General features: G+C 53.4%; 1 protein-coding gene across 1 annotated transcript in view; it reads left to right on the forward strand.

Annotated features, from left to right (window-relative positions):
* The first annotated feature begins 2599 nt into the window (after window positions 1-2599).
* The window catches only part of LOC119089479 (atrial natriuretic peptide-converting enzyme), a 43485-nt gene continuing 29328 nt past the window's right edge, over window positions 2600-16756 (forward strand). Inside the window, exons 1-2 of the mRNA XM_037212192.1 lie at window positions 2600-2709; window positions 5801-5856. The gene's annotated coding sequence lies outside the window, so the exon portion shown is untranslated. The remainder of the gene's footprint in view (window positions 2710-5800; window positions 5857-16756) is intronic.

Below are 16756 nucleotides of genomic sequence, written 5' to 3' on the forward strand. Positions count from 1 at the left end.
CTAAATGCCGCGATAAGTCTTATCTCTTGAAAAGCAGTCAGCGAAATGAAGGGGCATGCAAAATCTGTTGTACTGTGAGTCATCGATTCACTTTCAAAATTCTCACCAGACTATGCTCAGGCCATATTTGGCATCTATCCTGTGGAAACAGATGCCTCATCAATGACCCAAAATGCCTGCCCGCTCGTGGAATTTCGGCTCCCCAGGAAAGACAACGTTGAAATGGAAAAATAGTCTTAGGAAGCTGGATAGCCTTATTCCCCAAATGATATGGATGAGTCGGATAGGCAAGAGTGTACACCAGTGAGAAACAGCCATAGATGCATATCTAGAATAGCAGTCATTACATTCGAATAAAGAGAGAAAACCTCCATCTCCACCCCTGCCCCCCCCCCCCCGCCCCCGGTCGTCGGGCTTATTTTCCCGAAAAGTTCCTGAAGTACGCCCTGAGCTTGCCCCCCCCCCCCACTTTTTCAAACGTTCCTACGCCTATGGGCAGAACGACCGCAGTTCGGTCATCAGCCCCTAGTGTAAGTGGAACGAAACTCCCCATTCGCAGTGGGCTTCATGCCCGACATTTGACATTATTGTTATGATGACATGACATGATATATTTGTCATCTATAAAATATCCTTTCATCGTCCGAGGGTTTCAGTCACCGCAAGAAGCCCTCTAACATTGCGTGTTCCGTCTCTGTTCGTTTACAGCAGACGGGCTCTCAGCTGACTCGGGGTTGCCGCTACAGGATCCCCCGTTAGTCGTTCTGGATCCGCTGGTCGACATGGGCTCTGCCAATGCAGGAGGTCTGACTAATATATGCAGGACCGACCATACCCATGCTTTTGAAACGGGTCCCCAGGCCGACAAGGGGTTGACTGTTTGGTCTTGGTGGTGGTCTCTGACCAACACGACACCCCCATTGAACCAGGGGCTCATGATCTGCGCAAGAGGCCCTCTAGCATTCGAGGGCTCTGAACCGCAGGCCACGGTGTCCCTGAGCGGCCTCCGACAAGCCGTTTGGGCCCTTTGGACCTTCCAACCGGGCTATGCTCACCTGTCTAGACTCGGAGGGACGTGCTCTTTGCAGCCCCTATGTGCGCGCTTTCTTCGTGGCTGGGCAGTGGGTGCCGGCGCTGACATAGACAGACTTCGTCAACACTGTGTCCAGATGTTGGCTCGTGCTGATCATCCCCGGTAAGTCTCATGGCAGCTGGGGCGTACAAGATGTGCGAATGGATCCTAAAACTGGGTCCCGAAACAGCAAAACTTTTGGCAACAGCTTGCGATGGTCCTATGCTATGGGAGATTATTTGGAAAAAATCAAAAAGCTCTTGGAATCCTTACAGACTCTCACCAGAATTTTGCGTGTCCAAGAATCCAGACGTGGTACCAAGTCAAATTTCAGGAAAATACGTCCTGGGTCCCAGAGCACACTGCGGCAAAAGTACGACAGGACTTTGCGGCAAATGTTCAACAGAATTCCCAGTCCCACATCATCCATGAACAAACTTAAGTGTGGATTCAGGACACCAGACAACCAAGAGATTCTGGGGTATCCCGAAAGATCATCTGGTTGATTTGAGGCCTTTTGATCATTTGATCATTTGACCTGTTCATGAAGCGGATCTAGAACCCCGAGGATAATTCAAGTGTTGACAACAATTTGGAAGGTTCGAAAGCACACAAAATTATCCAACACAGTTTCGAAATGAGCCCTCGGTACTAAAAGCACTGGCACCCGGAACCCACCACACAAACTTTGCAATCAATGTCTGGGATCTACGCTCATGCGCCGGGCCAGGCGGCTGGCGATGCGGCGTCACTTGAGGGACATTTCGGGACCTTCGCCGAACGCGTGATCGGTCAAACGACCATTCCACCTCAGCGTCGGGACCACCAGCACGACAGAGGCTTGCGGCGGCATGCACCAGATTGATCAGCGCGGCGCGCGGCTGGCGAGCCCGAGCGGCGCCGATCCGCGGGCGGGCTGACCCCGTCGGCTGACACGCCGCCGGCACGTACGGTTCGGTTCCGGGCGGCGGCGCGCGACGCTGGCTGCCGACGCTCGGTACTTGAACGAGTCAGCGCGCGCCCGCCGACGCCGCCGCCGGCCGTGTGCAGGGCTGTGGAGGCGCCGAGGGTCGTGCGAGGGGTTGTGGAGGCGCCGAGGACCGTGTGAGGGGTTGTGGAGGCGCCGAGGACCGTGAGAGGGGCTGTGGAGGTGCCGAGGGCCGTGTGAGGGGTTGTGGAGGCGCCGAGGACCGTGAGAGTGGCTGTGGAGGCACCGAGGGCCGTGCGAGGGGCTGTGGAGGCGCCAAGGGCCGCTGGTGTCTCCCCGGCTAGTGTGCAGGGCCTCCGGTGTCCTCCCGGCCCGTGTGCAGGGCTCAGCCCGGCGCGGTGGCGGCACTCGCGCGGGCCGAGAGCTGAGGCGCGCTGGTTACGCCACGCCGGCGGTGTCTCGGTGGTCGGTGCGGTGACAGGCCCCGGGTGTCGGCCGTGGGTGCGCCGCAGGACGCCGGCACGACTGCTGGCCTGGACGAGGCCCGTTGTTCTGCGCGCGTGGTATCTGGTGTGGTGCTGATGGTACTTCTCGCGGTGCACCAGAGGCTGGAGAGTTTTCCTTACAGCGACGCTCTCAGTGTGATTCCATGGTGATTTAGTCGAGGCGGCGCCGATTCGAGATTATCCAAGTCTTCGTGGTAGGACAGGTAAGATGAAATGAGCGGCAGAAATGGTGGTACATAAAGCCGTGATGGACGACAGCCGGCTATATCTCTGGCTGGCTTTGTGCAATCCAGAACGTGCTAAGCGAAGCCAAGATTGAGTGCAAACAAGATTGAGGGCAAATGTGTAACAGTGTGTATGATGTCCTTAACAATGCTTGCACAGCCTGGAATGGCTTATGATGCTCACGCACAATTGCGCATGTGGCAAGAGTGAGTTAATAACAGTTGCTACAATCAGTGCGGAGTAGTTCTATTACGTGACGCCATTGGGCAAAGGGCACTGAGGGCATTGAAAAGGGCATTGAGTAGTATTATGACGTGACGCCATTGGGCAAAGCGTACAGGGCTAACTAACTGTAGGTATAAGAATGCATTTGTATTCTGCAGTTCAGTTAGTCACAGGCATCCTTTACCGATGTTAGATGAACACGTGAAATGAAAGAATGCAAACGACCTTATCGGTCTCTTATACAAGATTAAGTTTTGTATCCAAATGATGATTCGGATTTAAGTAAAAATGATGATAAACTCACCGATCCCCTTATGCACCCTAACACATGAACACAAATGGACGTAAGGAAGTGAAACACAACAAATTTCATTGACACCAGTGTCCGGTCACAAACAGTCCACTTTCGCCTAATTCATCATCGCTAATTGATCCTCGCATTCATGGCATCCCTTTCTCTCCATTCCCCGGAGCAGACCTTTTGGACTGGCAGGTGGCACTCCAGCACAGATCAGCCCCTTCATCGCTCGTCTGACGTCATTAACAACAGGAGACCGGAGCGCACGCTCCGCTGCCTTGTGTCGCTCGCTACGAATGCCACCATGTTACGCCCACCACCGCGTCAATAATGCCCCCGCGTCACATCTGCCGCCGGCGCAGCTCAACTCGCCGGCCCGATGCCAGCGGCGCGACGCTGTTGGTCTGTTCTGCCGCCGTGACGCCTGCGGCGCCCTGGCTCTAGCGGAGTAGGTCACGCCTGAGGCGCCCTGGCTCTAGCGGAGTAGGTCACGCCTGAGGCGCCCTGGCTCTAGCGGAGTAGGTCACGCCTGAGGCGCCCTGGCGCTAGCGGAGTAGGTCACACCTGAGGCGCCCTGGCTCTAGCGGAGTAGGTCACGCCTGAGGCGCCGAGTCGTGCGGAATCTCCGCGGCCTGACGTCGCCCGGCCGGGAAGCGCCTGCTCCGCCGCCTGCTCCACCGCCTGCTCCACCGCCCGCATTCCGGAGGCGTGCCAGGCTGCTCCAGCAGCGTGGCCGCCAACGGTGGCGGTGTCGAGGTCCGGGACGGCCGGCGGTGGTGCTTGTCGTGAGGTCACCCTCTGCGCGCCAGGGACCACCAGGACCGCGGAACCGGCGCGCGGCCCTGCCCTGTCGGTCACGAGGTCCAAGTGCCTGCAGCGGTCGACATGCCAGAGAGGCGGGACCTGCGGTGCGCGAACGGTCTGCCCTGGCGCCGACAGGCCGCTGCCGGTGCGCATTGTTCTGCGTGACCCCAGACAGTGCCATCGCTCAGCACGGGATATTGGGCTGTCGCCGCGGCGGCTGTGGTTCCAGCAAGGCGGACGCCATTGTTTCGGTGGCCACCAGACGGTGGGCCGGAGTGTCGGCGTCTGCTCAGCAATGACGTCATCTCTGACATCACTGTTCATCTGTCCACACCGATAGCTCAACTGGTTACGCTACCCGCCTTACGAATCACTCAACCGTTGGAGAGAGGGTTCGAGTCGCTCTAGGCGCTCGCCATTTTTTTCCCCCTGGACATGGAGGACCTGCGGACGGTGGCTGCAGCCGCGCTAAAGGTCAGGTGACGGCAGAGCGTACTACAGCACGGCGTACTGCGCTGTACCAAGCTCCTCTCTAACGCAGCGTACCGTGCTGTACCACGCTCCTCTCTAACACAGCGCACCGTGCTGTACCACGCTACTCTCTAATACAGCGTACCATGCTGCACCACATTCTTTCCAAACACAGCGTACCGCGCTGCACCATATTGCTCCCTAACACAGCGTACCATTCCGTACCGCGCTCCTCCCCGCCACGGCGCATCGTGCTGTACCGTGCCCCCCCCCCTCCCCCCCAGCACAGGGCACCATGTTGTACCGCGTCCCTCCCCAGCACAGCGCACCGTGCTGTGCCGTGCCCTTCCCCAGTACAGCGTATCGTGCTGTACCGTGCTCCTCCCTAGCACAGCATACCGTGCTGTACCACGCCCTTTCCTAACAGGGCGTACCGTGCTATACTGCGCCGCCCCCCCCCCCCCTCCCTATCACAGTGTACCGTGCTGTACCACGCTCCTCCCGAACACAGCGTACTGTACTGTACTGCGCCTCTCCCGAACACAGCGCACCGCACTGTACCGCGCCCCTCCCTGACGCAGCGTACCGTACTGCACCACGCTCCCCTCTAACACAGCGCACCGTGCTGTACCACGCTCCCCTCTAACACAGCGCACCGTGCTGTACCACGCTCCCCTCTAACACAGCGCACCATGCTGTACCACGCTCCCCTCTAAGACAGCGTACCGTGCTGTACCACGCTCCCCTCTAAGACAGCGTGCCGTGCTGTACCACGCTCCCCTCTAACACAGCGCACCGTGCTGTACCGTATTCCTCCCTAACACAGCGCACCGTACTGTGCCGCGCTCCTCCCTAACACAGCGTACCGTGCTGTACCGCGCCCCTCCCTGACGCAGCGTGCCGCCCGTAGCGCACGACAGCAGGAGCGGCGCCCGTCACCGGGACGGGTGGTGGCGCCGCCCGCGCCTCGGAGGGCGCCCGTCACCGGGACGGGTGGTGGCGCCGCCCGCGCCTTGGAGGGCGCCTGTCGCCGGGACGGGTGGTGGCGCCGCCCGCGCCTCGGAGGGCGTCGGACGCCAGTCGCCCGCATTGTCGCCGGTAATAGACTGTGACAGAGGCCAGAGGAGCGTGCCGTAGGCCGACAGTCGTGGCCGGTGCGGCGCCACAGAGGGAGTCGTGGCGGCGACGGTGGCGGACGGGACGGGACCGGACGGCGCAACCTGACGTGAGTGACCTGGCTGGAGTGACCTGACCTGAGCGACCGTCCACAGACGTTCCCAGCAGCGAGAAGAAAAGGAACGATCACGCCGTCAGCGACTATGGCAACGTGAGTAGGCACGCGAGATGGAGGAATTGCACGATTGGCAGGGTTGAAGTGTGCAGGTGGGTCCCGTTCTTATGTTGTTACGTAATTTCGCTTACTTAGCCTTGTTTTCCTTCCTTGATATTATTCAGCCGTTCGCTTTTGAAGAAGTTAGTGATATTGCAGCATGCTAAGAAGCATGGATTTCTGGGACGATCGCTGTGTACATCAGACCTGGCTAAATTAAGAGCCTATTGCGCAGATATAGCTGCCGCCACATATGTCCAAACAAGGGGCCGATCTAACCTCAGCCCGCTGGACAAATAGCGTTGACGATGTGCATCGAGCTATGAAGCCCGTGGCCCGGGCGCAATGGACAAGGCTTCTGCCCCTCTTCGGAAATATACGACGAATCGGGCTGTAATCAAACCCACGTGGCGTTGTTTCGATCCCGCTGCATCTGCCACATGCCCGAAAAAGTTACCGCGTGGTAACGTTGATATAGTGTGTCCGCCCCGGTGGCTCAGTTGGTTAGAGGGTCTGCCTTCCGCTCCACCCACCCGTGGCAGTGTGGGTTCGAGTCGCTTCAGGGCGCTCGCTATTTGCCCTTGACAGGTATGGCCTCCGGCCGGTGGCAGCGGTCGCGCTTAAGGTCAGTTGACGTCAGAGGGCAGGACGGACCGTGCCGGACATTGCGGCACGTTAAGCTTTCGCTACTAAATCTGCCGTTGTCTGGAATCGCGCGATCGGGTGGTGAGGCTCAGGGCTCACACAACAGGCACTGCTCAGCGTGAGCGCCGATCCCAGAAATCCATCCAGGCAAAGGGTTCGGATCAAATTTATATATATATATATATATATATATATATATATATATATATCATCAACCAGCGGTACCGCTACAGCCAATGCAGCGAACATTTTTTTACAGACAGAATAAGATATGAAGCTCGATGCGGCAGCCGACATGAAGATTTTGTGCACGGTCTGTGAGGTCTAATGGGTTTGAAGAAGCCCCATTCTGGCCTGTAAAGACGCTATTCTGACCTAACGAGGCCCAATCTGACCCGTAGAGGTGCCATTCCTGCCTGCCGTGGACCAATTCTAACCTCTAGATGGCCCATTATTGACTGCCGAATGCCTATTTTGTCCTGCAGAGGACCCATTCTGACCCGCATGGGCTCTTTCTGACCTGCAGAGGGCCCAGTGCTGGCTGTCTAGGTCCCATTCGGGCTTGTGGGGGCCTATTTTCTAGCCTTAGGGGCCCATTTTGGTATTCTGGAGTTTGCCTCCAACTTAAATATAGTACCCGCGCCCCTGGGCTCACCGAGGATTGGGGCAGTGTCGAATCCAGACGAAGGAGCGACAAGCTATGCTTGCCTACTTAGGCCTCCAAAACAGGGACCCGCGGTGTCTCAGGATAGAAGACCCATTCTGGTCTTCAGAGGGCCCACCGAGGTTTCAGGCTCACCGAGGTTTCTCTCTGACCGGTATCCCTCCTTGCATAAATTCTGGATCCGTAATCTGATCCAGTTTTCACCCCCTCCTGGGTGAAGTCCTGGCCACGCCACTGACGTTTACATATGGGCTATTTCCCCTCCCCGTTCCACTTGCCTTTTCTCACAGTATATGTCATATATTCTAATTCTGCGTGACCCTCCCATACATTTAAGCAGCGGTACCTTGTATTTGCCTGAGCTCTGAAATATCAAATAGCCTGTAGGTACATACATAAGGATGGTGTTGCCACACCAATGTGATATGAATGCAACGCACAGTTAAGCGGTCAGTCGGGGCCATCTAGGTGATTGGCATTGTTGAACCGGTTTGGCAAGTTTTGAAAGGCAGTGGAAGGGGCTCATTATGAGTGTCAGTCGACTTCTACTGACACTCATAATGAGCACCTGGCATGGAACTGTTATGCTAAGTTTCAAGACATCCTGTTGCTGCCTGCGTAGTGCATGCAGTATGCGTGCAACTTCGCTATGCAACGTACATATACGGTCCGAATGAAGTGCTTGGGCTACTTCTGCACTGTGTTAACTCGATATCAACGGCCAAGTTTAATTGATTGGGTGCGTTTTCCCACCAACGCGTTTTGACAGCAAATTTTGAATTTATTGGATACCCCAGGTGCAGTAGGCTGTTCACATTAGAATAAATCGTGATCACTTCTCTGGTGTATCAGAACTGGCGACACCAAGGCTGCAGAAGCAGTGAGCCAGTGACTCACTGGAGGAAATCTTCCAAATTTCGCGCCCAGCCAAGTGACCACGTACCTTGCCAGCATGGGTTACTTCGGCTCTCACAGCGCTGTGGTCTCTCCACTTCACACGTGCGCCGTCGCGTGCGTCTGTTCGGCCGCGGGACCGCCACGTGCCCCACCCAGCCCGCCTCTCACTTTCCCTGTCGTCCCACGGGGTCCCCCACTCCGGTGACAGCTCCGGACAGCTCTTTCTTTGCCATCGGAGTCCTAACCTGTTGTGAAAGCCCGCCGCCGCCGATCCAGCTCCACCCGGCGCGTGCGGGGCTGCGGGTCCTCCCAGTCCGCCCGTGGGCGCGGTGAGGGAGCACCCCGCTGGCGGCCGGCGGCGGCGCGCCGTGTGGTGAGACAGACCTGCGGTGGTGCGGGCGAGCCGCTCTGAAGACGGCGGCCCCGGCCGTACGCCAGACCTGCCACAGGCATGGTAAGCTCGCGACATTGTGGTGCCCAAGAAGAGCCTCCGACGGTTTTGTTTCGCTACCAGGCACGTGGTAGGGGGTCTATCAGGTGGGCTCTCTTCTTGTAGGTGGTGGGTGGAGGCTGTGAACCAAATTGGTTTGCTTGGCATGCACGACCTGGAGTCGTCCAAGCAACCAGCGAAAATGTCTTAAGTAAGCAGACATGGGTATCGATTTCTATCCTTTTGGGTGGGACATGCCCCCCCCCCCCCCCGCAGTCCAATTTTCCTCCTCCCAGCGATCAGTTTGCCCCCAGCCCTCTGAGTTCTGTGTATGTTCATGCTGAATGTAGAGCTGAAACCTCAAAATTGTATTGATTTTGAGTGTTTCTAATAATTCCTTACGGGTAGAAGAAGCAAAGAGCGTGCAGACTGCTGTGTGATGCTCAGTTGTATGCAGCTGACGGATTCCGTCAAACTTTAAGGGCTCCGCTTCACGTCATGTTTGCCTAAACACTTCCTTTTTTCTGCATTTATCGCGTTTGGTTGCACAATGCATATGCCGTGCTAATTGTGGTCTAGCTTTGTGTTATTCCTGCGAGCTTAAGCGATGCCTCAAGCTCTATAACCTGCAACAACCTGCGTTCGCCGTGGTGGTCTGCCACGTGTTATCGGAAAATTGAAAAAGTCAAACAGTGGCACCAAAATACGCGAGCAATTGACGAGACGCTACGTTCAGGAGAACCATTGAGATGCGCCCGCCTTCTCTTCGATGTGAATTTTCAATGAAACAATCACAATCACACAATCACAAAAACCTGACGATCGACATCATGCGACTAAGCCAATAGCGGTAATCGTCCCACAGTGATTAGCAAAACAACACTGGGCGTTTCGCACACGCCTATCGTGAATGCCGCGCTGCAGCCTGAAGCCTGCCTTGCGGTTGCTTGCCGGAGTTTCCGTGGCAGGCTTCAAGAGCCGCGCACATCAGCTTCACTCTTCATTTCCCAAGCCATACACGTCCAACAACGTCTGAAGTTGAACAACACCGACCCTACTTCGGGCGCCGAAACCTGGTGTCGACAATTGAGGTCCGAGAAAATACGGGTGCGCAAAGACAACATCTCTTGCCGAGATAGAGCAAGGAAATGTCTTGGAGCAGAAAGGCAGTTTTATGCTAAGCCGCGGAAATAAAAAATTGATATCTGAACAGCAGTAACTTTAAATTTAAAAATTGTTATGCTTCTAGCGCATAAATCTAAAACAACCAATCTTGAGAACAAATTCATAAAATTTAGATCTATTGTTCAGAGTAGCAAAACACCAGAATGTATATCATCGAGACAATAGCGACAATAGAGCATCGAGGAGAATGATACAAGTTTTTCTTTGCCCGCAAGAAGGAAAAGGTTTAAGAAGTGTACAAAGTTAATCGAAATGTGGTCAAAATGAAAAAAGCTAACCTATATTTGCCCCATGACGCCGATTCTTTGGCAGTATTGACTAGTAAGAAAAATTACTTGACAAGATTTTGAGCCTGCGCGCTCGCAAATCTTAGCAGCAAGAGCGCCGATGGGCCGGAGTTGCAGCTTCCATCAAACGGCGAGATGTTGGCCGCTGCAGATAACATCAGGCATTGGGCGCCGGACGCGCGAGAACGACCGCCGTGAAACAATCCTTCCGAAGGTGTTTCAAATAAAGTCGCATCGTTCAAAGATCATACTGGAGCGATATTCCTGATGTAAAATTTTGAGGTGACTTCTGAACAGCTTTAAGATACAGCAGAGGGCTGCTTTTCGTTCAGAGGCACGGGAGGTTGGATTAGTGTGCCCCAAGAAAACAGCAGGTTCGCTGTGCCTGTTCACTGAATCGAGCGCGGAAAAGACATTACCAACAGAAGGGCATCTGCCTAGGCGTATTTGGGAAAAGGTTGAGTTCCATTGTGTTGCATGGTGTGTGGAGGAGCACCTATGTTTTGTTTTACATTAACTTAAGTACATCTGTTTGGCCGATTTAGTTTTGGTGTGTCGGGAAAGTACGTATAAGCGGGTCGCGAAGGCCACATATATTCTGGGCAGTCCATTCTTGTGAAAACATACCTAAATAATCGAAAAATTATCTAAGCATATCATGGTGCATTCTATGCAGATTTGTATCTCAGTACGCAAGAGAGAAGTGCATCTGCATCCCTTCTGGCCCACAAAAAAATTGCTGCGCCTTTAAAAAGCTGATGCAAACTGTCAGTACAGGCTTTCATATGCAGTTGCTGCGGATAGGCACATCAGCTGATAAAAATGGGTGATAAATCGTATATAGATACATATATGTATATATATATACATACATGCACATATATATATATATATATATATATATATATATATATATATGTGCATATATATATATATATATATATATATATATATATATATATATGAAAGCCTGTACTGACAGTTTGCATCAGCTTTTTAAAGGCGCAGCAATTTTTTTGTGGGCCAGAAGGGATGCAGATGCATATATATATATATATATATATATATATATATATATATATATATATATATATATATGTGCATATATGTATATATATATATATATATATATATATATATATAAAACCAGAACACAAGTGGATGAAATTCGAGAGAGGACAGGTGTGGCAGAAATACATATTTTCCTGTTCTATATGTTGGTGTTGACAAAAATATTTTTATCAAACACTCAAGCAATTGTCATAGAGTTTTTTCATGATGCAAATCCCTTCAGGCGTCTGGTCACTAAGCCGCCGCTGATCAGCAGCAAATGACCGCTGTGTAGCGTATGTATTCCTACTGCACATTTTAGCTCATATTCAGCTGATCTGGTTAACAATGCATCAACAGATGAGGCCCGAGTACATCGCGTATTTGCCGCATTGTGCCTTTTATTTCAGACCATACATTTGCAATCCACCTGAAGGGAATGCACACATGGGACGAGACATGTGGAGAACAGGTTTTAATTGGATATTACGTGGGATGCAAAGGATAGCCTCGAAACGCGGTGCTTGACCCGATTAAGCCACATCAAGGGTAAGTTCTGTCGTATTGCACACTTCACATTATAGCATAGCACGGCTGTCTTATGACTACTGATCCACACAATGCCTATATCTACGTTGTTGGAAGGCGACCAGCACAGGCTTTGCGCCAAGTGGCACAGCACGCAGCGACGAGCGACTAGACCCTCGCGCAACAGTCCTTCTAACGATCATCTCGACCACGGTCTCACGTGGCTGTCTCGCAAAAGGCACATATCTCGGGTCAGAAATTGGTTATGGAAGGCTCCAACAAACACCAGGATACACCGTCGCCAGCTAAACCACCACACGACTTCAAAACCGCTGTAGCCATTGAACGCTCTCAAATTCGAAGAGTGCGACACGTGTTCTCAACGCGCCTTGTTTTACGCGGCGAAATAATGTACTTTGAGAACTGAGGTGATGCGAGTGGGACCGACCTTTTGGTCCCGGCCCGCGCGTGGCCGCCGGCTGGCCGGTGACCACCGGCCACTCTCACTTTCCCACAAAATACCACGAGTTCCAGAGTAAGGAATACATCTGCCACGGACGATGGGAGATCAGACTATGGAGACGGTGACAAAACATGTCAACTGCCCAGTGTGTCAACTGACATTAGTCTCGGTGGTCTAAGAGGCCCAGCCGGACGTGCGGTGGTCTAAGAGGCCCCGCCAGACTTGCGGCGGTGTCCAGCGACGGCTCCGAGATCGGTTTCCGTGATTTCGCTGGATGGCTGGAGAGTTTGAACTAATCAGAGCGGTTTCACTTTAGAAGAGCCGGTTTAAGGCGCTGTCGTGCAGTCATCCGTGCCTCGATCTGTTCATGGGCTGTGCGTGGAAAATGCCCAGAACTCGGCCAGTCCAGGGACAATGTTTCTAATTAGGGCGCATCATGACTTACGTCAAAGGTTTCAACGAAAGCATCATACGTATATTAGAAAACGGACAGGGGCCATGTATCGTTTATGGATATAGACGTAACAAGCGCGACGGTATCAGTTCGTACTGGCCACATCACGGGTACGAATCATGGGTACATGAGCATAGGCAACGTCTGTGTCAAGGATGTACGCGGGATTTTGCAATGGAGACTTAACATTTTCAATGAATATAGGCAGCGCGCTGCAGGCGCGCGAAGTTTTGTGCATGACGTATGATACATAGGATGTTCCCCACTTGCGTATTTTGGCGTACCCACCTCGGCTTTGTAATCGCCAAAATGTATTTGCACGCGCATTAACAAATGTAAAAAGTAATAAGGGAGAATGAGGGTAACACATGACCCGGCAAAGCCTTGAATGTACGGCTGTTCTATGTATGTGTTTAACAACGGCTTATAAACTCCCAACCGTATACATATGAATGATATTGCATTATTTTACGCAAACTTTGCGTCTTTCACACAAACTTCGCGTTGTTATAAATCACCAACAGCTTTGCCAGTGTGATAACCCATTTCTTGCCGAGCAGAGATGTGCTGCTTTCGTTGAGTCGTAAATTGTCGTTGGTCAATCAGAAACCTGGTTTTTGTCCACCACTCGGCCATTTTCGGCAGCTTGCGAATTTCGCGTTTCCCATGTTGAATCCACGTGATCCATTAGTGAGTGTTACCTGCGACATGTCACGGTGAGCAGCGTCACATTTGACAAAGATGCAATGTTGCACCGGACGCACAAGATCATTGACCTTCCAAAACTGCAAAATCGCACGATCCTTCTCTTTAAGGTGTACAAACTTACACCATCGGTGGATTTTCTGTAATGTATAACAGAGATGGATGTTGAGGACCTGATAAGAATGCTGACGGATTACGTCTGAACTTGGGGCGTTATCTGAAGCGCATGATTACCCCTAAAAAGCGCTGATGTTGAACACCGCCGCTACCAGATTTTACGAAAAATATCATTTAGAAGCGTTTCGTAGCGTGCCACGCACTGCGTGATTGGTGCAAAACGTGGCGCACGTGGGCAGAAGCGTGTGGTTAGTGAGCCGAAGGTCTAAACACCGCCAAGACCTTGCCGTGCAGTATCAAACATATTTCTGTGATGCCTGTCTGTTCATCGGAGCACGCTCGCAGACATTCCGTAGCTCGCAGCTACAGTTTCCGCCCGTTGATCGTGAATTCGTGGTTTAAAGGTCATGCTGATTTTTCATTTGCACCGCTACATCCATCGTAAAAGGGTGCAGCAATTAAACAATAATGATCATCTGTGCATAGCAGCTACAACAGATTTTTGGTAGTGAGCATATTACGCGAATTATTCCAGTGTTGTCCGACTCATTTCAGCGTGTATTTGAACTGAACAAAAATGACAAAATTGTTTAAAGCTGTTCCAAAAGCCCTCCGCCACCCCCGTATTCATAACCAGCCTGGCTTGAGCAGTTCCGGCGGTCAGCTGCGGTCACAGTACCGAACCGAACACCTCCAAACTGAAAGGTCTGCCGAGAGAAACGCGACAATACGCCCAACTGTCGGCCCAGTGCGTGCGTAAACGCCTTCAGAGTCGAAAAGGGCGCACCACATGAATCATCAGCACTGGAACGCTAGGCTTAACTACCGCCGGGCGATGGTCTGGGAACTCGGGCTTGGTTCGCTTGGCTGATGGCGAAGAACAACACCATCCTGACGACATCACTGGAGAAACGCGCCGAGAGAAGGCACCGCCTCTCTGCTGTCGCCCTGCGCTGTCCGTCACGTTCGCTGGGGGTGGCCAAAGGCTCACAAGGACCGATATTTGCGGTGCATGTTCTCATCTCACCTCCCACTGACCTGAGAACTGAGTTACCCATTGGCAGGAGAACCAGTTCCGACTCGGGTGCCGAGGGTTTGGCATTGGGTACATTGAAACCACAATGCATTTTTTTCCTTCTTTCCATGTTCCACCACGGGCCTTATGCAAGTGATCTGCAAGAGATCAGGGCATCCAACCGTGTGGAACAGCCACCCGCCGCACGCCTTCCGACATTTGCACACCCTTGCCACGCAGCCCTCCGAGTGACGACCGGAAGACTTTCACGGACCACAAGTCTCCGATGTCGCATTCCGCGTTGATAGTCGGTTGTGTCTGTGGGAATTCATGCACGATATCGGGTAATGCAGCTGGGAAAGCCTTCCAATGTTCGCGATCCCATACCCGCTGGAGTCGCGTCAGCTGGCAGTGATTGCTTTCCAAGACTGAGTACCTCAAACGCTCTAGCTTTACTACTAGCTGAACTTACCAACAACCACAGTGAATGACTTTTCTCACTGCTGCACCGACCACGGGTCATGCTTCGAGCCAAAGCCAGTGGCTCCTCCCGACGAGCCGTTATAAATGGTCCACAAAGTCCTCCTGACTCAGCCACTTCGAGCCAATAGGCGCAGACCGCAGAGGTGACCAGCCAGTTCCATTGTGCGCAGCTCAGCACTAAATCACGCGCTGACGTGGGAGCCGCCCTCCGTGGCCGATTTCTGATTGGCTGCGCTCCCGCCGGCGACGCCGGGGCGGCGGGTCACGTGACCTCTGAGCCTCGCGGCGGTCCCGCTACGTCCGCTCCGCCAGACCGCTCGGTCGGGCCAACGGCCAGCTTCGTTTTTCATGCATGGACAGTGCGGGAAAATTGGGCAACACGAAAAGACTGTTCTTGTTACTGCATCACACATAACTGCTCTATCATTGTCCACAAAACAGGGACGTGCATTCGGCTTGCGTTAGCGTATCGTAATCGCGAACAGTGATTGTTTCGACACTGTTCGTTTGGTGCGCGGCATCAACAATCGCCGTGCATTGTAGGCGCTCGGAATACAGCCCTTAAAGGCACATGAGGGACTGACTCGGAGTACGCTGACGATGTTAAGTTCGTAGCTGCCGGCTATGTCGGTCGAACAGACTATACCTGAGTCCGAGAAGCTCCTTTTATGCACGTGAGTCTTGGTATGGCATAGAAGTCATGAGCACCAGTACGTAGCCTCCTGGACGAGCACCAGGACGGGACACTCCATTGCCACCTCTACGTTGGGGGCAACTGTACTGATGCATGCGTTTTGTTCCGGCTGATTGCTGGCGACCATTTCATGGCGCGGGACGAGATAGGACAGGACGCTGTAATCTGTCCCTGTGAGACAGGCGACAGGTGTCTTGATCTGGCTGTCTCGTGTCGAACAGGCGACATTATGTTCTGAGTCATGACTAGTTCAGTGGGACAGGCGATAGATCCTGGCTCATGACTGGCTCAGTGGGACGGGCGACAGATCCTGGCTCATGACTGGCTCCGTGGGACAGACAACAGATCCTGGCTCATGACTGGCTCAGTGGGGCAGGCAACAGATCCTAACTCATGACTGGCTCAGTGGGACAGACGACAGATCCTGGCTCATGACGGCTCAGTGGGACAGGCAGCAGATCCTGGCTCATGTCTGGCTCAGTGGGACAGGCAACAGATCCTAGCTCATGACGGCTCAGTGGGGAAGGCGACAGATCCTGGCTCATGACGGCTCAGTGGGACAGGCGACAGATCCTGGCTCATGACTGGCTCCGTGGGACAGGCGACAGACTCTGGCTCATGACTGGCTCATTGGGACAGGCAACAGATCCTGGCTGATGACTGGCTCCGTGGGACAGGCAACAGATCCTGGCTCATGACTGGCTCAGTGGGACAGGCAACAGATCCTGGCTCATGACTGGCTCAGTGGGACAGGCAACAGATCCTGGCTCATGACTGGCTCAGTGGGACAGGCAACAGATCCTGGCTCATGACTGGCTCAGTGGGACAGGCAACAGATCCTGGCTCATGACTGGCTCAGTGGGACAGGCAACAGATCCTGGCTCATGACTGGCTCATTGGGACAGGCAACAGATCCTGGCTCATGACTGGCTCAGTGGGACAGGCAACAGATCCTGGCTCATGACTGGCTCAGTGGGACAGGCAACAGATCCTGGCTCATGACTGGCTCAGTGGGACAGGCAACAGATCCTGGCTCATGACTGGCTCAGTGGGACAGGCAACAGATCCTGGCTCATGACTGGCTCAGTGGGACAGGCAACAGATCCTGGCTCATGACTGGCTCAGTGGGACAGGCAACAGATCCTGGCTCATGACTGGCTCAGTGGGGACAGGCAACAGATCCTGGCTCATGACTGGCTCAGTGGGACAGGCAACAGATCCTGGCTCATGACTGGCTCAGTGGGACAGGCAACAGATCCTGGCTCATGACTGGCTCAGTG

The sequence above is a fragment of the Pollicipes pollicipes genome, unplaced genomic scaffold, assembly GCF_011947565.3.
Source record: "Pollicipes pollicipes isolate AB1234 unplaced genomic scaffold, Ppol_2.1 Scaffold_3087;HRSCAF=3621_pilon_pilon_pilon, whole genome shotgun sequence".
NCBI classification, from domain to species: domain Eukaryota; kingdom Metazoa; phylum Arthropoda; class Thecostraca; order Pollicipedomorpha; family Pollicipedidae; genus Pollicipes; species Pollicipes pollicipes.